The sequence below is a fragment of the Etheostoma cragini genome, chromosome 15 (genome assembly GCF_013103735.1).
Source record: "Etheostoma cragini isolate CJK2018 chromosome 15, CSU_Ecrag_1.0, whole genome shotgun sequence".
Classification (NCBI taxonomy): domain Eukaryota; kingdom Metazoa; phylum Chordata; class Actinopteri; order Perciformes; family Percidae; genus Etheostoma; species Etheostoma cragini.
Window position 1 is genome coordinate 9,893,411 of NC_048421.1, and position 22,772 is coordinate 9,916,182.

Consider the following 22,772-nt stretch of genomic DNA (forward strand, 5'->3'; position numbering starts at 1 on the left):
AGGGGAAGGAATTCAAAATAAATTTAATCTCCCAATCCCTTTCACCCCCCAAGAGCTTTACAGTGAGCATGCTCCGTCTTGTTGTGAGACACAAGGAGAGTACAGAGAGAGTGAAAGGGAGAAGGGGAAGAAGAAGACTATGTTCGGATCGAGGTAACTGACTAGCTCCTAACCAGGATGACCTTGTGTGGGACAATTTGCACAGAAGGAGCAAAAGCTGTGCAGCCATCTCTTAAGTTGGTTTTGCTGTGTTTGTGTATACTGATGACTTTTGCTGCCAAAGCCACATTTGCATTTACTCTTCTCTGCTGGCTCTTTTCTCACAGTGCCTCACTCTGTAGCTGAATAGTGTCATCAAGACCAAGGTGCATGTTTTCACCCTAACCAAACACACCACACCAGCTAATTTCACTGACTGGCGCATCTTCAAAAAAACAGAAGGAGAAGTGGAGGGAGTGTAGACATCATTAAAATCCGCTGCTAATGTGTTTGTTTGGACTTTAAACTTGCCAACTCTGGGGTCACTACAGAGGATGATTTAAAACCAGACGTTAAGCTAACCGAAAGCTTTCTAAAGCACACGTTCTCCCTTGTGATGTCTTTCTGCCCCATTTTTCCATCAACTTGGGATTTGCAGAATAAGCATTTGCTATCTTGGAAGTTACTCCATCCTGTTCTTTTTCTGAAAATAACTTCAGGTGAGCAGATCGCTCCAAAGCCGCGGTGAGGCTGTGTCAGCTTGTGAGGTGCAGAGGCAGTGTTAAAGGCCTGTTGGATTCTACTGTATGTCATCGTGTGGTTTGGGCTCTCACTAGGACATATGGTGTGGTGTATTTTTATAACGTAATCATTCCTCCTCCTGCAACAACACTGTAAAAACTTTCTGCATGCTGGGGCAAGAATTCAGTCAAGAGCCCTGCTGACCCAGTCACAGCAGAGCATAAACAATGAAGCTAGGGCCTTGGTAACGCACACAGCACACATGGACACACAACAGCGCACACCTTGCCCAACGCAACTTTCGTTAGTGCCCAAAAGCCATCGTACACATCATGTTTTTAGTTATTACTTCAGTTGTAGGTGATTGGTGCACACATGAGGTGTGTTTACCTGAGCAAATGTAACCTGTGGCATCCTGAGTTGAGTGAGTCATATGCCTTTAAGGAGGGACAGCGAGGTCAGCTGGAGTTCTTTCCTTAAGTGACATAGATATGGCTTTCAGGTAGTAAATGTAATTAAGACAGTTGCACAAGCCTATAATTATGGCGTCTTTCCATGCTTCACCCATGTATATTGTCTCTTTCGTCTCTCATTATCAGCTGTAAATATCTGTCTACTGTAGGTTGTTGAAAACCAGTGCACTACTCATGGCACTCAACAGATTGTTTCTGGTGTTGCTGCTGACAAAGTAATACTCCAACTGCCTACAGGTATTCAACTAAGACAGATGTCATTTATTTATTAATCCCTTTTTTTTTTGGAAAAAAAAAATACTTCCTGTAAAATAAAATGTCACAGAAGCTGCTGTTGTGGCATAGGAGAACTGACAGCATGATTGAATGGGACTGTCTTTGTCCCCCAGCTCGCAGCTCATTAGGGAAACCCTAGGTTTCAGGGTGTTGACAGGCTGATTTGGTGTGACGGGGTGCCCTGTGGATGAACATGCCATCCCCTTGGCGATCAGGTGAACACTGTGCTCTGTGTTGATGGGGACGATGGGCACACAGATCACGTTTCTAGCAGGAGCAGGAAGTGAGAATTGGAGGGTTCCTCTTACCAGGCCCCTTCTTTCCTCCCGGTCCTACACAGAGCCAAACTCAAACCATGTGTGTTCTCACCCTGTGGACCTCTGTATACAGCCGGCCTGGCTGGCTGGATGGCAAGTGCTGTGGTCTTCTTAATAACATGTGATCTCAGGAAACATTCAGCCCCTCCCTCCTGTCATTGTGTTTTGAATCCCCCCTCTGTATAACTCCATTGGTGTCTCTTGGGGAAAGGGGTAAGCGATTCCTCTCTGTGTCCGGTCTCCAAAGACACACCCCTCCCTCCCGCTTGGAGCTTTCATTCAAGGTTAGGCACACGATGGATGTGATTGGGGAAGTACAGTAGTCTGTCCCCAGGGCCAAAGGTCATTTCCTGATACTCAAGCTGCCATAAGTTAACTAAGAGCAGATTAAGAAAAATGGCTTTAACTCACAACGACAATGGAGGAATTAGGCCACTGATAGTTACGTAGTTACAGAGTAAATACATAAACTTATAATTATTGGTGACTAGTTTTGAGCCGGTGGGATTTTATAATTTATTGTTGTTTCTTTCATGAAAGAGGCTTTTAAGATGCCTCTACATTTCTCTTTCATGTTGAAAAAAGGGTCTTTAGCTCTTGCCTCCTCTTTATAATATATATCTCCTCGCTCTTAATACACACTTATGTGATACAGACTTGCTTGACTAACTGGTATCGTAAGGGATACAATATAAAAACGCCTCATAAACTTGGCGTCAGTCCCGTGTCAACACACACACTGTATCTAGGTCAGTTGGTGACAATTTGTGCACTGGAGCTCCCTCTGAGGATTTCGATATAAAGTTAATGTATATCCGATTGTGTACAGTGTCATCAAAGTCAGGATATTTTAGTCATGGAATCTTCTGGCATGGGAATATCCCTAAAATGAAGTTCTTATGTTGTTAGAAAGCCAGGGTGTATAAGGCTGATTTGGTAAAATACCTGTCTCTGCTCTCAATCCTTTCACTGCAAAACGGCTGTTTACAGAAAACACTGACTGATGAGGGGATAATCTGTTAAAATATATGTGCCTCTTCTTTCTGTCTCTTACTGACTTTTCTTGGTTTGTACTTTTTTAAGAAAGAAACCGCTCATTTAACCCCTGCATGGGAGAGAATGTACATGCATTACAGAAAAAAAAGAAAGAAGCTAAAACCTGTTGCTGTTTTGGCATACCTGCATCCAGGCTTTTGTAAAGGATTGTTCAGGCCCTGCTCCTGACCTGTTTGTCTCCTCTGCCTTAGTGTAAAAGTCACCCTCAACCCACCTCCCGCCACCCATTTTTTTCTAATGACACACATTGTATGGACACCTGTGGCCTGCCATTTCCACTGGGGGAGTTAAGGGATGGGGGCGTGGCAGCATTGCCAGCTTTTAATCGAGACGCGTTGACTAATCGCTCAAGGATTAGCCTCTTAGACAAGGCCTCTTTCATTCTGACACTCCACTCCATTTACCGCAAAGACTGAAATGAAGAGGGTGGGGGAGAGTACATTTCTTGGGGGCTGGGGGTAAGTACAGATGGCATACTGTACCTGGATGTGCTTTGTTTGATCATGCCCAAGCAACACACACACACACACACACACACACACGCGCACACACGCACACACACACACACACACACATCCTAAGGCTGGATCTTTCTCCAAGTTCTCTCACTGAAGACAACTCTGCATATTTCTCACAGCAATCACATACTGTGCCTTGAACAGCAGAGACACAAATGAAGACGTTTACACCGGTGTACCCCTAATGCTGTGCTCAACAGTTACAAAAAACGGTGAGGGGGGGGGGGGAATATAAGATTGAGAGAACTGATTTTGAGCAACACAACCATTTTGCCATCCCACTATTTGAATCTTATACACTCTGAACACTATGTTCACCGCACAGAATGAAGATGACGTGTTTTTCAGGAACCTTGCCCTTTCATCAGCCCGCTCACAAACAAACATGCACATGCACACAGTCATGCGCAAACACATCCTGAGACTTAGTTTAGCATGCCGTGAATGGTTTGTGGATGTGTGTTGGGAGTGGGCTGTGGACCTGTATATTGTTGTACGTAAATGAAGTGGGAAGACACCGTCGGGGCTCGGTGGCAAAGCTCAAACCTGATGTTTCCCAGGCCCCTCTGCTGTATATTCAAGGGTTTGATGAGGTCATTCATAACACACAGCACTTGAATGCACATAGGCAACATACGCAAACCCAATTGTAGGCACAGAAAAAAAGGAGACGCAAAGAAGTAATCCTAACATTGCACATGTATCCTTCAATGACCAGTATGATTGACTGTCCACACCTCCAGATAGTTTTCATTTTCAAATGTCTTCAACCCTAACTGACATTGCCTCAATTGACATCACCGGAGGCAATTCATGTGCAGCTCCCTATGAAGACACAAAAGGCATTATACATCTTTTTTTGCCCACATATGCACTCCTAAATACCTTTAAACAGACTTTGATGTGTAAAATTGGTAAAGTTTACCTTTTAAGACCTATCATTTAAGAGAGAGAGAGAGAGAGAGATCGTGCCAGATCCATTAGAAAAGCAGAATTAAATTTCTAGTGAAGAGGGTGTTGGTTATATTTTTTCTTCTCTTCTCTACTACTGTCATTACAGCAATTACTCATTTTTAAGAAAACTCTTTTATGGTCAAGGTCTTTCTGGTATTTTAGATAATCTGCTTTTAGTTTGTGGGACTTGAAGCCTGTGGTGTGACATGCTGATTTTCAGGATTCTCCATTTGCACAAGTTTCTCCTCTAAAGCCTGTGGGTTTCAGGTTTCACACACCTAACAGAGTAACCTGCTACACACTAAGCCCTCTCTGAATAGAACATGATGCAGAGCAAGCAAAGGCAAGACAACCTTGTGACATGACAAAAGAAGGGCAAACACCACAGTGATTCTTGTCATTTTCAAAGGCTTCTGTTGGGATAGCACGTTCCATTGGTCTCCTATTATTCCCTCAATTGACTCTAACTCAATTGCTGTTTGTACTGAGGAGCCCTAAACCGGCAGGCTGGGATCATCCAAAGTTTTTCTTCTGTCTGATTTGTCACAGAGACAGCTTTTTTAAAGGTCAAGCATGTGTGGCAGGTGGACTGGGCTCAGGTGTGCAACGTCAGCCACATGTTTACTCAGTGGTCTTGGGTGTTCTTTCAACCATGTACTCTCAAGTTGCCTTTGCTCAAGCAAACATACACTGTAGATGAAGAAACATGCAAGGGGGAAGGAGGACAAGGGGGAAGACATGGTGGTTAAATAGCAGGCTCATAGAATCATACTCTGCTCATCCTAAAACAGGATTAGAAAGTTAACTTTTCCATATTGTTGTATTGCACGATTCAACTTCTCAGAATCTATTTCTCCGTACTGTGTTTGCTCTTGAATACATACTGGGGCCTGTTGTTTGTCTAGTCACAGGAGCAGCCTGGAACCAGCTGCCAACCTTGCTCTGCAGTTTGTGTGCTGTTTCACTCAGCTGGGGTGGAAAATGATAACAAAGGAATTACATTAAATAGCACTAAAGCATTTGCGGTAAGGCAGATAGAAAAGTTAGACATACTTTACAGCAAATGGGAGGGGCAAGATAGGCTGAGGCTGCAGGATATGAATAGGTGTGTGTGTTTGTGTGTGGGTGTGTGTTTTAAAAAGCTGTGTTCATGAAGCACAAGGCTGGGAACTAAGTGTTTGGCCCTCCAGGTGTGTGTGCCGATGGTTGTCGAGGCTTGTGAGGCCTGCTGCTGCGGAGGTTACGTGACAGCGGTAATGATAGGTTGTGGCGGGTGAAGACATAAGTGTGTGTGTTGCTGCAGGCAAGGGTTAGCTTGGCTCCTGATGACACACACACACACACACACACACACACACACACACACACACAGGCCCGCGCACACAGGCCCGCGCACACAGTCAACAATGTACTTTATATCAGACTTTGCATCCCACGCAGCGTGAGCAATTAGACGCATGACATCAGGACTAGTAAGCACTTGCCAAGTGAGGAGGGCCAAGTTCTACAAGTCTGGGGTCAGAGGATCCTTAACCAACCAGCTCTGTCTAAAATGCAGGCTCTTAAATCAGGTGACTGAGGGGTCAAGTTCAGGTTGAGCTGTATTCTTGCAGAGCGGGTCAAGTGCCTCTGCCTTTCTGATTGCCTTTGACCTGTTGACTTAACAAGCGGATCCGTGTTTTTAGCTCTTTAGGCTGCATTTATACCAAGTATGGAGGATTCAATCAATATCTGGAGCTTTTACACCTTTGTTTTGTTTGTGCAGATGAGAAAGGTTTCCATCATCAAAGTGCGCCTATGTCTTCATTGTGGTGTGGATAGACATATTGATACTTAAAATACACTGCAGGAAACAAACCACAGACATTAAGTTGAAGACCTTTTTTGTTGTTTATCTTGGTTTGAAAACCACAAGGAACCCAGGCAAGTCCATAGTTAAAGTTTCTAAACTACAAGAAAGTCTACCAAAATTCTGTCCAATAAATAAGTAGCTTGTGCATCCATATAACATTTGGTTTCAAGCCCAGCTCCACTTGTAATTGTGAACCCAGACAAAAAAAAATGCTGCAAAGTAAACATTTGGTTTGGGCCAAAGAAAAACTGTGTGATTCTGATCTGATTGCACCCTAAGTAAACAGTTTTACATTTACATTAGTCTCCAAAGAATTCTGTTTCATATCCCAAGGTGTTTTAGGAAATAATATTTCAGATAACTAATCAGATTTTGCGTAAGACTTCAAAAATGACTTTCTGTTGAAGCAGTTTTCAGATCAGCTCTTAGACACCAAAGACGCATGAACTCAACTTTGCGGATGTTTAAATTAGTTAAATTAGTTTCTTGTTTTGTGACTAGCACATACCTGGAGCTCATTAAATGGGATGTTCAACACATTACCCACTCCTAGCATTTACAGTAATGTGCAAAGGTAATAGTGTTGCTTGACAAAGATGCTCATTGTTGTGGCTTGCAGCGAGACCTTGCATCTCAGGGAAACAGAACTTGCTGCGGTGAGCCGTCCCACACAATAAAGCTCTCAGGAGGACCTTTTCAGTGTGTCCCACAATGGTCTCACCGCTCCAGCCGCATCCGTTTGCCTGGTTCTGTGCTTCTCTCTTTGTGCTACCGCAACATTTAAAAATACAAACACACACATACACACACACACACACACACACACACACAAACACACACGGGTTGGGGGGACAACAGGCAAGCTATTGTCTTGTCTTACATAGGATGGACTCAGATTTACTCATGTCTGCATGTCTGATCTTAAATTATGAGCTGTGGTTTTGTGTAAGACGGTTGAAATTGGTGCTGCTACGTGTCAAGATGACTCTTTAACATGTCAGAGACCGTTTTAACCTCTCAAAAGTAGGAGGCATAGGAGTAATGACAAAGGAGACACATTAGTTTTACCCAGTCATTCTGAACATGGCAACATGAGACACACCATGCTCCGGAGCAAAGTAATACAAATTTACTCCATGGCCAATGAACAGTAGGAAACCAATAGTTCTGTTTGGTATTTTTTGTCCACAAAGATAAGAGGCTATTGTGAGGTATGTAAAAACCTGTCAGATCTTTTACATTTTATGTTCTGAATTGAACTCTAATGGGGTTGAGTTCAAAGAAGTAAAGAGGATATTTCTTGCTGTCTCAGGGCTTAGTGCTAGTTCAAAGCCTTCCAACTGTTGACAGCAGCTAGTCTTCTTAGGAGCTCTAACTTTGTCTTACTGTATAAAAAAAAGCTACTACTCAGCTTTAGTCAATCCCCAACAGTAGAACACTATAGATCCCCCCCCCCATGCACTGTAGAAGAAAGCATTATGATTTAGGCAGTATTAGGCTGTCTGGAGAGTTATCAAAGCTTCCCTCTTCCATCTCCGACTGTTTCTCTTCAGTTCATTTCTTTTCCAGTCCCAGAGACAGCAGTGCCTAGAGGCTGTGTCAGTGCTTATATTTGTGATTTCTTTCTGCAGAGGAACAATGGTTTAGTTTAGACAGTGCATTCCTGATTATTGACACACTTTGGTATGAAGGAGGATTAGTGAGGGCCTTGGCTTTCTGATTCTTCTGTGTTGGCTCGTAAGCAACACCTGTGTATCCATGACAACGGGCATCACAATTCACAACGATTTTGCCACCAACCGGTTTGACCGAGAGTCTGTGGCAATGATTGTGCAAGGAAGTTCATTTAAGAAAGGAGAAGTGGGAAATTTTTGCTTGACACAAAGCACCAAGTGAGTCCTTGAAAAAACGTCCAGCTACTGTAAGAAATAAATTCTACTCGCTCTTATTAGTCTCCCAAAATATGTTTATGCACCAGTTTCTGTCTTGTTTGTTCAGTAGAAATAGTTTTATAGGGTGGAGATGGCAGTGTAGGGTTTCAGCAAGAGGAGCCGGGCCCATTCTGACAGCCCTGATTACCTGTGTCCGGCTGGCCCACATGTGGTCTGTGGTGAGATAGCCCGATAGCTGGGACTGAAGCAGCATTGTTAGCCAGCAAGCAGTTCACTGAGTGTCTCATACTGACCTGCTCCTCAATCTTATCAGCAGGAGCCCACAGGACCAATATCAAGCATCCTGGTAAAGACTTCCACTGACATCATGATGCCATAGACTCTTGGTTCTACCCCATTATATTAACACTTGTGAGATCCTGCTTCTTCATGGAAGCACTAAAGTTCCCCTTATTATGGAAAAAAAAAACTTTTCTGGGATTTGGGTTGTTATTTTGTGTCTCTGGTGCTTCCACACACATACAAACGTGGAACAAAAATCTGCCATGCGGTTTTGAGTGAGATACAGGTTTCTGAATATTCTGCCTTCAGTCTCCGGTTAGCCACTTGGTCTCAATGGTAAAACACTGCTTCAACACACGAGTTCTCCATAATCTACAAAAGAACAATTTACATGTCCCTGTTCAGCACGTAGTCCACGCAAAGTTGGAAGTGCACTCTAATTTAGAAAGAATCTCCCAGCTAACCCTGCCTTGTACTGACCAAAGTTAGAAAAACAAATAGCTAGGTAATGTGATCCTTACCTAACTACTGTGCATTTGCAACTCCAAACAAAGATAGTAGAGAAATGCGATGTCTCACTCTGTAGCCAAAATAGAGAGCTCAACACACAGGGTTAAAGAGGATCTGTAACAATGTGCAGTGTAACAAAAATGTTTTTTTTTTTTTAATCAAACCATGCAAACCTATTCTGGTACAACGTAAAATACAATTGTGGACCTAAAAATTAGCATAATATGGGCGCTTTAAGACAATGAAAATACATAACGGCTGAATTCATCAGTTATGATTTGAATACACTCCATGTAAATGTGTCCTCTTAAAGAATGTGTTACATAACATTACCGTCACCTGCGTTCCTGAATTGAAACCCAGGAAGTAAGACTTACTTGGTATAAAATAAGTAATGTTGAAATTAAAATAAACTTAGGTGTTAGTTTTTAATTTTAAAGAACATATCTGGTGTACAGTTCATTGAGTCCTGGCATTTTTCCAGGAACATTTTGGTTTGATTGGGCTACATTTACATTGCTACATTTTGGTTTAAAAACAAAAATATTTTGCTATGTTTACACCTCAAATTTACACCGCATGTTTCAGAGTCCCTAAACTGGAGAAGTTGGAAAACACTTCTGACCCTGTTTTGGTTTGGAACCTGCGGGGTTGTGTTGCAGTCTCAAAGGCCGCAAATGGAAAGCTTTGGCAAGACCAAGACTGTGACCAAAACGGAGTGTACATGCTGTCTCCTGTTGTTCCCGGCATACGAATGCCAAGGATACGAGAATGTTAATGAGATATGCAGTTTGGGCGTGTTAGTTTACACAATGATTAGTTCTTCTACTGGAGCTAAAACCACTTGTGTGTGCACGGAGGTTGCTTTTAGCATTAATTCTGCTTAAAAACCAAAACATAGCAATGCAAATGTAGCCTGACTCCTGCTATCTGTCAGGTGTGGTTGCATTCCAGAAGAACAAAATATAATTTTGTTCTCAGAAATGTGGATTTTAAGTAGTTAATTGTTTTTCATTTTATTGTTTTTACATACCAGTATACGTGGGGAAACATAATGCTGTAAAGGAGCAACTGTGTAGTGGTATCATGTTCAGTTTTCTCCTCACAGCATTTCTGCTCAATGTTGAAGCTTCCTTGCAGGGTTCAGCATTTGTTTGTTACTTGTAGTGGAATTGAAAAGTTGGGTCGTTCTGTATCCTTTCCTGAGTGGAACTCAAACCTTGAGAAAAGCAGATACTGTAGATTTGAAGAAAACAGTGTGTCCACGTAAAGTTACTTTCCATATGTGCCAGTTGACTGTAGTTTACAGCAGAAACTTTATCTCAAAGTTCTCAAACTAAGTTAATAATGAGCACTGATATGAGAGGTATTTTGTGTGTTTGACTACTCCGTCGTGTGCAATCAAAGGTGATATGGTTTGGCAGACCAGACGTCTGATAAATATGCCAAATGGGGGGAAAACCCATCGGTTGGGAGTTTGAGTAACTGAATTTCTTTCAACAACTCACTGTTAGCTCACCTGGTGTGTAGAGATAATAATTTTTATGTTTTTACCAATTAGACAATTTTAACTAATTTACTTAATTATTTACTTTTACTTAATTTACCCTTCACCCTAGTTTGATACTTTTTTCTATAAGACTACCAAGCATTGGTACAATAAGCCTTTTTTAAGAAAAGTTAATGAACATGATGTTTTTTTTCCCACCCTGTGGAATGAGGACAACCTGCACAGGTAAATCCTCAAGTGATTATAAGACTAGAGACCTTGAAAGCTGCATAAATAAGCCGGACAGAGTTTTCCCTCATCTAGTGATCAAAACCCTGCTCTCCACATTCTATTGGCTCAGAGCTCCACAGCCTAAGTTCACAGGTAAAAATTACTTTTGCACCAAATGTATTGCAAAAAGTGTTGCAAAAGTCAAGGCACGCAGATTCGCTACTTCGTGATGCGAGAGAGCACATGTGAAGTTGCAGTGACAGGTCTGAGAGGTTGTAATCACTGAGTTGTGGTTGTGATGGAAATGAACCTGAGTGAATAAATAAAAAGAAGAATACAAGTAAATTATGCTTTACCATTTTGCAGCTGTCGTTGTGTTCATGTAAATACCAATCAACACATTTGTAATTTTTCTTTTTTTCTTTCTGTGACTTCACATTCAGAATACAGATCTGCGAATTTCTACGAGTGCAAATTTCAATTTACACGTTCCGATTTTTTTCACAAGCTCTTGTGTTTTTTTCAGATCACATGTGAGTGAATATTCGCAGATGAGTGATTGAGTGAATTGCAAATTTTAACATAAAAGTTAAGATTTTTTGTTCTGCTGCACAAAAATTAGAGCCTTAATTTGCGAAAGAAAACGCAAACAAAAAAGGTTCTTCTTGATAGCTGGGATGTCAAGGAGACATAATGCAACTGGAGGCTGTGCTGAGTGGAACCGGACCTAGCCCGTTTAAACCCTCTCACTTACAACAAGTGGTTTTGTTTGGCACTGTCCCTTTTGTTGACACTGCAAGGTTCTCATGCCTATTAGGTTGCTGTTGAAGACCAGGCACTATGATGACATGCCCTGCACAATGCCGTTGGCTGGCACAGTGTCATTATCATCTGCTTGCTTGACTGGAATAGTTCTAAACTGCTCAAGTAGAAAGGTGCACAGGCTTTGTCTTTTTTGCATTATAGAGTTACAGTATCAGTCAATGACATACCTCCAGTGTTTAGTCATTGTATCTCTGTGACATCACTAAACATACCTGACCCAATTTTTATGAAATTTTACATCTTTTTTTGTGAGAATGTTTTTCTCAGTCATTATTCTATCCAGGGTATGTAATTGGTGTTTTCGCCTTGACATTTTGATGAGGAAGTCTGTAGTTTGTAGTATTTCTTTCCTGATGGCTCATCCTTGTGTGGGTACATGGACGGTGGCACCTTTTGGAAACCAAATTTCCCTTGCCAAAATTAAAGAGTGTTTCAAGCTTCAACCGTGATCTTATGGTGTAAGGCAGCGTGGGAAGTTTGGTGAACTTCCTGACCCCACTCACCACCGCAACACTTTGACCCTCATCACGTGACAAAGGAATGTTCCACATCTTTTGTTTTAACATCCACGGCACTCATGGAGTTGAGAGCAATTTTGCATACTATAGAATAATCACTAGCTTGGCATTTTGCCTCCCCATTCTCCTCCAGTGTTATTTCCAAACAGGATTTGCAGGCCGCTCTCTCCTGCATCTTTTAAATCACTTCAAGCGCTACTGAAGCCTTTTTCCCCCAAAGCAGGCACCAATCTAATGGCATCATTTGTGCCTGCACACATCGAGAGAAGCAACCCCTTTTTTCTGTGCTTAAGGTTTTGTGAACAGGGGAAAACAAAAGAGCGACCCAATGAAGCGCATCTTTGCTGGCGAGCTGAATGGAGGGGCCCCTTTCATGGCTGTTTATGAGCACCCCTCTTCAAAAACACACATACAAATCACATCGAGTTCTCCCAATGGCTCCTCTGATACAAGGATGATGACAGGGAGGGGGTGGAATCTTGTGGTGCCTCTCTCCCTTTTCATATGTTCCAGTTGATGGATTTCCACACAGTGTCTTTGCCCAGCTTTACCATTGGATCCATCAGTTTGTTTTCATGGGCTGTATCAAATGTTACATAAGAGCAAGTTGGGCATCTCTGCTGAAAACATCATTAAATTGTTTCATATAACAGATGCTGGACAGAAGGCTGCAAGAAAGTGTTGGGGGTTTTGGACTGCAGGCCTGTTAAAACAAAACATTTGAAGAAGTCACATTGGACTTTAGGAAAGTGTGACATTTTCCCAGTTTTCTTGTGTTTTATAGACCAAATGATTTATCAATTAGTCAAAAGAAGAAGAAAATCAGTATTTAAATCCATAATGGGAAGAAACGCTAGTTACTGCCCTAATCTGATTATTGTCTCTATTTTGTGTTGACATATCAGTGCATAGTGGAAAATGACAATCTCATCTGATAAACAGTCCAAAAAAAGTTAATTGTACAATTATACAACACTAAAAAAATACAGTATTATAGAAGCTGTAATTAGTGAATATTGTGCATTGCTTTTGGAAAGTGACAAACATTTTTCAAAATAGGTACTGTTTATATTGTTTCATTATTTTAGTTTTAATTATTGCAAGGAGTTTGAGCTTTTCAGGTGGTCCTGACTTGTTTGCAGGCCTGTTGATTTAGTTCGGACTGGATTCAGTCAGCTTCTTAAGCAACAAAATATAGTTCACATGCAGGTTTTAACCAATAGCGGCACATGAAAGTTTGATTTTGTCGGGAGTGTTGACTCTGCTTAAACTAATGACTAATGTAGAATTTATTTCTTAACCGCTGTTTTCAAACTGTCATATTGTTTTGCTGACAAATTATCAAACGATGCTGTCAAGGTGTGATTTACAATGTTGCAAGCTCATTATGAAAGTGCATAACTTTTTGACATTAATGAGTGTCCGTTAGGTTCAAGCAATTGCCAAATGAGTTGCTACAAAGCTAATTAAGACTATCGGCTCCACACAACTCTCTCTGTATTTTTCAGATGATTGTTTCCTCCGGTGACTTTCCCGCACAGAAGCTTGAGTGAAGATGCATGCCTCTTCCCTTGGGTCAGATATGAAGGTCAGAAAGCTGACAACTTTTGGACAAATTGCAAGTCATCTCACCAAGAAGTAGATCTTCTTGTAACTACCCCTTTCCGCTCTGTGTGATATCTTGTTTAACAGGTAGGGTTTGAGGGACAGGAGGAATGCAGGCTGACGGATTTGTTTTCTAATGGCAGTCCATTCTTTGGGTATTCTTAAGCAAACAGAGCAGCACTATGTCCTGTTTTTACGGGTTTCACACGTCACTGTTCAAACTCTCAAACAGGCTGGTCCCCAAGAGTACATGGAAGAGAGCAAACACTGCTCTAATACTTCACCACTCTGACATTCTGCTAACTTGATACACAAATAGACACACACACACACACACACCTTTTACTAATGCAGTCAAACATTGCTCGGCAAAAGGATGTGTGAAATGTTCATTTCAATCACAGGTTTTTGTGGTTTATTAGTTGTGCAACTGAATAAAATAAAGCAACTAATATGCATTGTGTTGACATGAACCAAATCCAAGCTTTGGAGGATAATTAACAGAACAGTGTGGATCCACCTCAATGTTGCCAACACAATTCAGCTAGTTTTGACCTCAGTTTTTATACGTTTTAAAATATATTCCAAAAATTTGAATCTCTTCATTTTTATTTAATAGATCACTTTCCATTGTCTACATATCATGAAGTAGTTCGGTTTTTAATGCAAGACAGGTCTCATAAACATTGTAGGTGGTTGCTGCATGTCATGTTTAAGTACCACATTTCAGGCTCTGTGTGCCGTCCTAATTGAGTGCTACCTTCATGTGTATGGGTGAAATGCATGGAAAAAAATTCTGTGGGAAAATTTAAAAAGCTCATAAAATGATGGATTTTCAAGTACTCCCTAAATTCCAACAAAAATGAATTGAAACTTTGTCTATTTTTGTTAAAGGCATGAAAAAATATAGACGAAACATGTAGTGCTCCCTGGTTGGTGCACACAAGTGTGTGTCTCGAGCTGATTTAGTTTATGTAAGCACGTGGGGAGTAGTTGGGTGAGTATGTGTCCGGACTTGTGTGTCATTGCAGTGTGCCTTTACGGTACTGCCAAGCTCCCTACCCTGTTGTCTTTTTTATACAAACAGAAAGCAACCAAACAACACCTAATGCTTCTATAGATCCCTCTGCAAACCTCTCTTTACTGTTCTTTTCCTTTCCGCTTGTTTTAAATCTGTCTCAGATATACGAGGCATTCCTTTGTGGTTGTGTAACATGATTTGAGGCAGAGAGAGAGAGAGAGAGAGAGCGAGAGAGAGAGTTTTGTCTTGCTGAGTTTCATGTCCTTCTGTGCTCATATTTCTCAGCCTGCTTCACAGTTGTGGGTAGTTGGCTTATCGTTGGCCTTCTCAGCTCTTTCCGTCATGCGTGGCCTACGTTAATCTCTCTTGTGTACTGTAAACCGCCCCTAATAACCCTGCACACGATTAAAGCAAACATCTTAATAACGGCCCGCCTCATTATCAACTCACACTGGGAAAATGAGTGCTTTCACCTCAACTCTGTAATTGTACATTTGTGGCTCAGAAATAAGCTGGAGAACAAGACAACCCGCTTATTTGGTATTTTTTACAGAAAAAATAAAAATAAGCGTGTGAGTCTAATCTATCTAATTGTATCATTTTCACAATTGACGAGATTTTTTGGGGGCATTTTACATAAAAAAGTTGTTACTGATTAATCTGTAAAATTAGCATAATTCCCTGCTGTTATGAAGAGACAGGCAGCAACAATGAGAGTGAGGTGCAGCATTGAATGTACTGTAGGGTATTGCTCTAGAGGGTGCTGTTTACTGAGGAAATGTGCATTCCTCCCATTAATCCTTGCTGCTCCCACTAAAACTTATTCCTTTTACTCTCTAGGAAACAATGTTTAAAAGAAAAAAAACATCCTAGTGCAGCTCTTTGATTTCTTGCAAATAGCAAATATGTTTTATAATTGATATAGCATATCAGATTCCATTCTCAAGTAAAGTGAGACAAATACTATGAAATCGAATTAATAAAAATGTTTCTTAAACAAAAGATGTTACTATCTTTGAAAGATTGTGTGTGTGGTATTGTGCTGCAAGGCTTCTTCGACATGACATTAGGTCACTCTAATCCTTCTTTGTGTGTGTCTCACCTATGGCACGCACACACCTTACACACAGATCCCCAAAGATGTTTATGCAAGTTGCACACAGCCAACAAGGTTATATGATGAGCTGTCAGTCAGACCTCCACTGGCAGAACGGAGATGAGGAAAAATGTGTCCGCGGCGATGTTTACACCTGTGCTGTCTGTGGTTTCCTGCGGCGGTATTGCAGGGTGTAATCCCTAACATCGCCTGTGTTTATGCTTGTGTTTTAGTTACAGGCCTGATACACGCATGCTTTAGAGCTTAGATGGGACTTCTGCTTCACTTATTCCTCAGCCTGGCCCAGGGGCATCCTCCCCAGCCTGCCACACACAGGCTCATCCCCAGCATGTTGGATACAATAAACAAACACAGTAGCTTTCTACATGTGTCATACATCCTTTTTCCCTACACACAGCCAACTGTACATCCATAGAAACTTACGTAACTTATCAATTTCTGAATATCAAACTAGAGACTGTGTTCTGTTAAAAGTGGTTATGTAAAAGGTAATTCATGCACAAACTTTGTTCTAAACTTAGAATGTGCAAAACCACATTTTTCTGTTGATCTTGACTTGGATTGCCACATTAAGATCATTTACAGGGAACATTAAATTGTGGTTGTTTCCTTATGTACTCTGAGTATTTGAGGAGGTCTTTTTTTGTTGTTTTATATGGTTTGTATTTCGTCATGAGTGACGCCGGCTGCACCACTGAGGTCATAAACAGGGAGGAGAAAGTTCCAGTGCCAGTGACTGAACTCACTTTTTATTTTAGCAAATATGCTAAATTTAGAGCTCAGCCATGGCCAAAAGTTCGTCCCAAACTCCCTGAATGACACACCTTTCGAGAAATGACTCTCAACATCTGCTATTTTTATCATAATCTTACTTTTTTCCCCTTGTTTTTGTTCCTTTCTCTCCTCTCTTTCACTGAACAGACACACTGTAAATGATGCAGTCCTGTTTTTCATTTATAAGATTTGTTGGGTGGATTATTATTGAGAGGATCCTAATTCCCACTAAAGGAAGGACATGCTTCAGCAGTGTTTACGAAAACACTCCTCTGACGTGAGTAGCAGTGGAGAACCAGTAAAGCGTTCTCTCTGCTAACACACCCTCCTGACACCGCTGCCCACTGAAAGCTCTGTTGTGTTGTAATGGTGACATTTCAACTCTTCAAAGATGGCCAATTGGATGATGGGTTTTGGTTTGACATTCTGGGGAGGAAACCAAGCCGTGACACTGCATAAAGTTACATATGATGGCTTCTGCTGACTGAGACAAAAACGTACGCTACATAAAGTCCAGCCTATCATGTGTCATGTACAGTATTGAAGCCTTGCAGATCTTTTAACTGTATGATGTGACATTGATAAGTTCCACCCGTCGCACCCCTGTTATTTCAGTCTCTGACCCATTATTGTCAAGCGGCGCTCTGCTCCATTGTAAAGTGGTCAGTGTTTTGGAACCTGGTCCTGTGGGTTGAGGCTTTGAACTATTTTCCATTCGTACCTCATATTACATGCTCTGACACTGTTCTACCTAAATGAACTTTACCACATGGGAGTGCAGCGTTAAACAGCTATACCAGTGGAATACTACACTGTAGTTGGTGTGTGAAGTGACGTTTGTCTTCTTTTGATTTTTTTTCTTCACAGTGAAGGAAATCAAATTCTTGGAAGGAGATGTCAACCTTTAATTGCTTCCCAGGGATCTTCTGGTGAGTATATCTGTTTCTAAAGACCGAAAATAGACTGAGTGTGCTTGTGGTGTTTTAGTGTTTTCAGTTTTCTCTCCTGTAAATATCTGCTGTATAAGCTTCTTCTATATAAGCTTAGTTGTCATAAGGTGACATTATATCCTTATCTACATGCTTTTTTGTCCAGTACTGTTTTGCTTTGCAGCTCTTGTGGCTCACCCAGATGGGCTGAACGTTTTCCCTAACTGTAGCAGAGCGGACGTATGCAGAGACTTTTAGTGTTACTGTGGTTTAGGTTTATAAAACTGACGCAACTCCTACTTTAACTGTTGGCACAACTGGCAGCCAAATGTTAATTATTTAGCTTAACATGAAGCATTTAGACATAATTTACTGGGTATATTTGTTGTGGTTTACTTAAGACGTTGTTCTCTTCAAAATGACCTTTTAACAAAATTTATTTAATTACACTGCTTTTTAAAGCCGCAGCCATCACTACTGTTTTGTGACAGTGCTGTAGCCTGTGGTACTCAATGTACTTAGCCTCTCTCCCACATCCCATCAGCCCCCACTCCCTTCCCATTGGTGCCCCCTATCCTTTACTCCCCATTCAGCTGGTCCACCCTCTACCAACCAGTGTGTGCCTGTCAGCTTGTCACCCCAGGGCGATGGCCCTCTCTCAGCCCCTTGGGGCCCTTTTGACTCCGCTGCACTCCGTGTTTGCCCAATCATTTGGGAGCCGGATACGGGGATGAACTGTTAACTACAGCAGGTCAGCCTGTGCCCCTCAACCACAGTACTCTCTGCCCCCCCTCCCGACCTGCTGTTGACTCATCTCCATGGCAATGGGGCAGGAATTTGTTTTCTCTCGTATCCGCTGCCAGCCAGCTCTGTTGCCACCACCGCCCCCTTTTTCTCTTCATCCTCTAAAAGTCCAATCAAAAGGCAGCTGGGGGTAGTCACATGGTCAGGAAGTGTTCAGGGTGTATCCCACTGAGTGAAGTCTGCTGAAATGAAGTCTGGGGTGCTGTCACCGGAGCTTTGCCCTGCTTTACTGGGAAAGAAAGCTTTAGGGGAAAAATGTGTGTGGTTTGTTTGGTAGGAAAGTGAGTCCAGGTAGCCTGGGTAGCTCACCTGGTAGAGCGTGCGCCAAAATACAGAAGCTCAGCCCTCAATGCAGTGGCCGCAGGTTAAGTTTCGACCTGCTGCCCTTTGCTGCGTGTCGTTCCCCCTCTCTCACCCCTTTCATGTCTAAGCTTTCCTGTCACTAATAAAGCTCTAAAATGCTAAAAATAAATCTTGAAAAAAAGGAAATGAGTCCAGTCATCAATGATTTCCTGACACACAAGCATGCAGACATTTTAAACACACAATCACAAATGCAAATGTTTTAAGAAAGGCTACGTACAGACACGTGGTTTATAATTTGTAACTTATTATACATTACATTATGTGTAAGCCACTTAAATCTTCCTCCTGCAGCCATTGGGATGGCCTTAGTTAAAATAATTCAGTTTTTGTTTATTTTTGCAGTACAATGATTAAGATAAACCCTAAACAAAGCGGGCCTAACATTTACATATTAGTTGTACCAGTCAATTTCCATGCTTCATACAGCACAGTATAACAGCACAAAGAGAACCACATCGCCTGCATTCCTCTGGTATGGTGATTTTGTTAGGAAAAATGCTACTTGCGGCTCTCTGAGATTAAATCAGTCATATCTTTATACTAACACAGTTTTGAGCAGTTTAATTCCCATCATTGTCTCAACATATCGACAAGCTCAAGTGTGTACATGTGTGAGTGTATTTGTGTGTTTGCCTCCACACAAGTTATTAGCTTAGGGCAGGTGAGTGTTTGCCTACCCGTCTCCCTTTATGAGGTGAGTGTTTGCCCAAGGAATGCACCACGTCCGATTTGTCATTGACTCTTATTGTTCAGCTCATCCAACTGGTGCTTTGAGGTTGAGTTGTGCCATGCCCTGGCAAGTGAGAAATATTTGTATTTTTTCCCTCTTTTGCTCAGTGTATTTGCACAGGCTGGATGAAAATGTGACTTGGTGGAAAAGTATTAAGTATGGTACATGCATTTGGAATGAAAATGACAAAGTCCAGACCTGCATCGAGCAAAAGAGGAAAGTGAATTATTAAACATCATGATCAAGTGGAATGTCAGCAATTTCAGAGAATTTACAAAAGTTTTGCTGAAAGCCAGAGTTTTAGCCCGCCTTCTACTCCACATATGTAACTACATGGAACGTTCTTGTTTTGGACCTGGGTGAGTTGAGTTTGAAAATGACACAAGTCATCACTCTTCAATAATGCAGTATGCAAACTGAAGTGAGAATATGAAAAAAAAACAGTATGACATGATTGAGAGGAATTACTTCTAACTATGTACATCCTGTAGATACAGTACATATGAACTCTGATGAGCAGAATTGGCTGCCTTGCTTTGTGGTAATGAGGAAGCCTCAGCAAATTAATTCCTCCCACTGCACTTGAGTGGTTAACACAGTTATTACAAATGGCATGTGCAGCTTTTTAAGCTTGTTTAATTTCAGAAAGTTTTAATAATTAACCTCTTAAATGTCAATTTTTTTGTTTCAATCACTATATAATTAAGTATGTGGATTTCTGGGGATATCGGTTTAAAAAGATGCATGTAAGTGCTTGTGTGACTAAGTATATTTGAATTTGCGTGCATGTGTGCCTGTGTGTGTTTGTGCGGCTGTCGTCCTGTGCCACTATCTGGGTGGTCCTCACGGCTGGTTTGATAGTAATCCCCCTGTCCCATTAATCAGTGTCCGGGCTCGGGCCGGGAGCTGATGCTGTGTGACCACTGGAGCGAGGGGTTTGAGGCACAAAGCTGAGACCCAAGCTGCTGCCCTGGCCTGGCCTGGCCACACGTCAGCTCTCCACACCACCTTTAAAATAACTCGTCATGCATGGCTGACTTCTGGAAACGGCCTCGGCTCAAAGTACATACGAGCCACCAACGATATAAGCCACAGTAGGAATGGAGGGCACACTCATAAACCGTAGCACCAGAATATATAGTTTCATGACTTATATCCTAAACAGTGTGGGACTCCAAAGCCTTTTCCTTAGTATCCATGTTTTCAAAACTTTTTCATCATGGATATTTTTTCCTTTTTGCAATTTTCAGATATTATTGAAATGTAGTTACTAATAATACAATGTGTTTGTTGTGACTGGTGGCTAACAACCCGAAGTGACTTCTGATAGCCTCCTAGAGAGCTGCTCTCAGTTAAAATGTTTCTGTCGAACTGAAAGTGCTAAGATTAAAGCTACATCTTAGTCTTTGTAGGGCCTATACCTCTTTCTGAGAATGAGGAGGGAGGATGAAGGCCTGCCCGAGCTGTCTGGCTTGCATACAGCTCTCCGCTGAGCTTTTATCTAGGGAGATTGGTTGCAGCTCTGTCCAGACCCGACTCCCAGGGAGTGCAGAGTCCTGAGACCTGTGGCATTAATAAAGATAATGCTGTTTGGAATAATAACAGTCAATTCCACCCAATAGAGGAGAGAGACAACAGAGTGTAGCAGAATACAAAAGAAGCCAAGATGAAAGGCTGAAAGGTAGGCCTGTGCACCTCTCTGGCTCTCTTGTGGGAACTGATGGAACCGTTATCAACATGCTCGCACACAAACCTTACTGAGAGGGACAGTATGCCAATTTTGACCCTCGGGTGCCATGACGCAGAAATGCAATTTGTTCTTTTGTCTACCAAGATCACAGAGGGAGAGCAGTGACTTGTCTTTCTTTTTATTCATACTTGTTTTTTTTCTCGTACTCCCCTCCTTTTCATTCTCTCTGTTCCCCATTGCCTTCCATGAGTGCAATTTAGTTTGATGAGCAGGTGGTCTTTTTTGAACCCCACAGTGCTTTTGGCTCCCACCTCTGGCGTGTGGGGCTTTCACTTGGAGTCAGTCATGTAGGCCAGGATTAGACATGTGGAGCAGAAGGGGGAGGAGGTCCAGTGAGATTCTTGGTATTGGCGACCTCAGCGCCCTGCAGTCAGAACCATGCAGAGTGCAGATTGAAAGAGTTATTTTGTTGCTAAAGCTCTCAGCCGCACCCCAGATGGCTTTTGTGTAGGCCAGGGACATGTTCGGGGACAGGGTTAAAGCAACAGAGTCCTTCAGGCTTGGTGAACCTCTGGACTCAGCAGGTAAAGCTTTGTGGGCTAGACTGACTGAGAAGGCAAAACGTTGCGGTCTCGGCACTTTTCCACCTTGAATCTGACCAGTGGACCGTAACAAAATAGGTGGATTAGAGCAAAGGGAAGACATACTTCACCTTCTCAGCACACACACACACACACACACACACACATACACACACACACACACACACACACACACACACACACACACACACACACACACACATACACACTGTGATTTAAGCCTTAAAACTTCCACCCAAGACATACTGGATCATCTCATCTGATGTCACCTAAGACAAAAGAGCTAGTAGAAGTGAGGGAGGGAAATGTGCTGTGTTTGCATTTCCAATGGAAGCCCTTTCTCCTCTTGGGCACTATTTCCTACTAGTAGAAAACGGCACCAACCAAATTACAACTTTCACTGCTTTACCTTTGATCTCAGTTTAATCACACACTGCTAATTAACCAACCTTGTTACTATCTAAAGGGATTCATGGCCCATTACTCATACATACATAATCTTTCCACCATTCCTCTGCCATAATCTCCATAGTGACGCCTACACAAGCAATCCAAATTTTGTCAATAATTGAAATAATGCTGAACAGTACTGCTCTGCTTTCTTTCTCGTGGTTACCCCTTTTTCCCTTGAACACAAGGACTTTGTAGCATGAGTCCAGGCACTCACATGCCAAATGAAATCAAGTGATATAAAAAAGTTTGGTGTTGGTGGTCTGTTTCCCTGCTTTGTATCATAAGTTGATAATATGAGCAAGTTTTGTCAAATTGAAACATTTTGCAGCGAACAGATAAATGTAGGGATACAACTTTGATTTTATTATGCATCTGTCCATTTTTTTTTTACGCTTAATTGTTTAATCTACAGTCTCTCCGAAAATTGTGAAATAAAATTTTTCTTATTCTTACAGGCTTCAAAATTACTGCTTTGTTTGTTGACAGGTCCTCAACCCACAGGTGTTGGATTTAAAATGCTCATATCTAAGAGATGTAATCAATGGAGGAATAGTTTCAGCACTGGTTTGATTACTGTTCTAAATAATTGCTTCTGATATATTTAATAGTTACACAGAGTAAACATTTACTTTTAAAGAATGAGGTGGATTTTCCTAAAACGAGACACTTATTAAACCATCTGCATAACCAACATGTGATCTGTAACATAATGTCCTCAAACTTGCTTGATTTATGCTAACTGTAAGATGGCTAACTTAGCCTCAGTGT

The 22,772-nt window shown here is 41.7% G+C and overlaps 1 long non-coding RNA gene across 2 annotated transcripts in view; it reads left to right on the forward strand.

Moving 5' to 3' along the window:
• Positions 1–22,772, forward strand: part of LOC117958368 — a 56,661-nt gene that overhangs the window by 23,520 nt on the left and 10,369 nt on the right. The window contains exons 1-2 of one of the 2 annotated variants that reach the window (XR_004659706.1): positions 295–698; positions 17,298–17,359. This is a non-coding gene — a long non-coding RNA (uncharacterized LOC117958368). Of the gene's footprint in view, positions 1–294; positions 699–17,297; positions 17,360–22,772 lie in introns of those variants that run through there. The other variant, XR_004659705.1, reaches the window with a different exon arrangement.